Genomic DNA, 3527 nt, shown 5'->3' with positions numbered 1-3527 from the left:
AATATTGAAAGCACCACGGGCTGCCAAAAGAACAAATAGATATGTGTTGGAAGACATGCAGCCAGAGTGCTCCTTGGAGGCCAGGATGGTCAGACTTTGTCTTTCATACTTTGGACATATTGTCAGGAGGGCCCAGTCACTGGAAAGGGATATCATGCTTGGTAAAGTGGAGGGTCAGAGAAAAAGAGAAGATCCCCAGTGAGATGGATTGGCAAAGTGGCAGCATCAATGGGCTCAAGCGTGGCAACAATTGTGAGGTTAACCCAGGACTAGGCAATGATTCGCTTTGTTGTGCCTAGGGTGGCTATGAGTCAATACTGACTCATAGCAACAACAACAACAAACATAAATTCTACTTTAAGAAATGTTTTTTTAGTTTAGGTTTTTATTGTGGATTGAGTGAAAGTTTACAGGGCATATCATCAGTTTTACATCAATTCTACTTTGAGTAGATAGTTCTTCTCCTGTCATATTTTGAGTGTCTTCCAACTTGAGGGGCTCATCTTCTGGCACTATAGCTGGCAATATTCTGGTGGTACTCATTATTTTTCAATATTTAGTATTCTGATAGTATCTAACAGTGTTTCACTGCTATTCTTAAGGTTTTCAATGGCTAAACATTCAGAATTAATCTGCCTCTCCTCCTTCCTAGTCTGTATTAGTTTGGAAACTCCATTGAAACCTGTCCATCATGGGTGACCCTACTGGTATTTTAAATACTGGTCTCTTAGCTTCTAGCATCATAGCAATATACAAGCCAACACAGTACAACCAACTGACAGATGAGTGGTGGAGAAATGAAATGACACAGTAGTTCATTAGAAATCAGGGATTTTATATCATTTCATTAATTCTATTAACAACTTATTATACTCATACTATGTTAAGCAGTATAATTGGTGTTGTTAAGTGCCGTCGAGTTGGGTCCAACCCATAGCGACCCTGTACAGAGTTTCAGAGGCTGTAAATCTTTACGGGAGCAGAAAGCCTCGTCTTTCTCCCACGGAGCGGCTGGTAGTTTCAAACTGCTGACCTTAAGGTTCACAGCCCAATTCCTAACCACTACATGACCAGAGCTCTTTAATAGGTACTGTAAATAGAGTGGTGAATAAAATAGTCTTTACCTTTGCCTTCTTGAAATAAACATTCAAGTGGATAAGCAGACTTTGAATACACATTCACATGCCTAGAGATTATTTCAGTGCTCTTGTCAACATCAGGGATGATGTTGGCCTGGGCCTAGACAGAGAGGCAATATAGACAGAAAACTGAGAGAGATTTTGAAAGTAAAACTAATAAAACTTAGTAATTGGTTTGATGTAAGAAGTTGAAAAAAAAGGAGAAACAGCAATAACGCCTCAAATTTTATGATGATTCAATGTGAGAAGTGAAGATGAGGACAGAAACATGGCAAATTCTCAACTTTTTGACTTGAGCAACTCGGAGATGGGAAGCACTAGAAGAAGAGCAGATGTTGTGGAGTGAGAGGTCAGGTGAAAGAATAAGTCTAGTTTAGGCCAAGGTATCTATGAGACAGTGAGAATGCCAAGAAGTAGTTGGATAAATGGGCCAAGGTTGTAATCTATGGACAGGCTGACATCACCCAAGGAGAGAGTACAGAGAAAAGAATAGGGTCTAAGCTTGGAAGAACTCCTCTACTTAATGTTCAAATAGAAGAGAAAGTCCAGAAATCTATCTAAAAAAGAAAGTCAAAGGGCGGCGGCTCATGATGAAGGAACCAAGAAGAGAGCAGGGTCCCAGATGTCAAACAGAAGAAAGTGGTCAATTGTGATGGATGCTGATGAGAGGTCAAATAAGGTGAAAATTTTAGATTCTGTACTGTGGACATTATTGTGACCTGTGAATGAGCAATTTCAGGAAATGATGGAGTTGGAATTTAAAGTATGTCAATGAGAAGTAAACAACACGTAAGAAAATAGAGACAAGCAAAAGCACCTAACTCTTTGAAAAGGTTTTTGTATAAAATAGAGGAGATAGAAAAATAGATGGAGGGGCACATGGGGCAGTCTTTCTCTTAAATAAGCACAGAACTGAGAATGTGAATAGAAATGACTCAACAGAGAGGTAGAAGGGAGAGAGTAGAGCAAAAGTGGGAGTGAGAGTGAAAAAGAATGAGATTAGCACACGATTTCAAAGAAAATTGGAAGAGAATAAGATTCAGACATACGTGGATGAAATGAGCTTAGATCAGAAGCCCATGTCATTTATTGTGTCTTTGGAGGATAAGAAAAGATAAGTGATGACTCTCTGGTAAGGAAAGTTGAAGTAGTTCCCAGTTGATGACTTCTACTTTCTCTCTGAAGTGGGGAGGAGGAGAGTTAGAAATTGAAGAGGGTAGAGAATGTGTGAAGATTGTTGTGGTTGATTATGAAAAAGTAAGACTATTGGAGGCAAATGTTAAGACTGAGCACAGGTTGGTCACCAGGAATGTATCATGTTACTAATCTGCTCAGTAATCTTGCCTCTTCTGGAGCCCTGGGGAAAGATCTGAAGATAGCTAGCATTTGGATTCATGTGATATTGCCAAGTGGTATAATGAATATCTGTCAGTTTGTCACACTGTGGTGGCTTGTATATTACAACGATATGGGAATTTATGCCACTGGTATTTCAAATGCCAACAGGGTCACCAAGAGTGGACAGTTTTCAGCAGACCTTCCAGGTCTGGCAATCTACTTCCAAAAATCAACCAATAAAAACTCTATGGATAATAATAGAATATTGTCCAATATAAAGTTAGAAGATGAGCTCCTTAAATTGAAAGTCACTCAAAATACACAGTAGTCACAACAATGGACTCAAGCATACCACAAATCAAGAAGATGATGCAGGATCAGGTAATGTTTCATTCAATTGTAATGGAATCACCATGAATTAGAACTGCCTCAAAGACACAAGGGAACCCAGGATTTTGCAGAAGATCATGGGCATCTGAAGAAACTTAAAAATATTATGCTGATTTGTACTTGATTCTTTATACTTCCCTCTATAGGGTCGCTATGAGTCGGAACCGACTCCACGGCACAGAACAACAACAACAACATTTTACTTTTATGGAGCTCTGGTAGCATAGGGGTTATGAGTTGAGCTGTTAAACTCAAGGTCAGTAGTTCAAAACTACCAGTTTTTCTGTGGGAGAAAGATGAGACTTTCTGCTCCATAAAGATTTATAGCTTCGAAACTGTATCCAAGGTTGCTATGAATCGGAACTGACTCCACGGCACACAACCACCAGCACCACCATTTTACTTTTACAATAAAACAAAAGTTTACAGAAGATATTTGTTGTTTGCTTACCCAACATCCCTCTTTCTTCCTCTATATATAGCCCTATGAAGAGCAGAGATGTCAGCTTGAGGACTAAGGTGCGCCTGACCCAGGCCATGGTGTTTTCAATAGCCTCATATGAATGCGAAAGCTGGACAGTGAATAAAGAGGATCGTAGAAGAATTGATGCCTTTGAGTTGTGGTGTTGGAGGAGAATACTGAGGGTCCCATGGACTGCC

The sequence above is a fragment of the Chrysochloris asiatica genome, unplaced genomic scaffold (assembly GCF_000296735.1).
Source record: "Chrysochloris asiatica unplaced genomic scaffold, ChrAsi1.0 scaffold00143, whole genome shotgun sequence".
Taxonomy (NCBI): Eukaryota; Metazoa; Chordata; class Mammalia; order Afrosoricida; family Chrysochloridae; genus Chrysochloris; species Chrysochloris asiatica.
The sequence above is the reverse complement of the archived record's forward strand: the minus strand, read 5'-3'. Positions refer to the sequence as shown.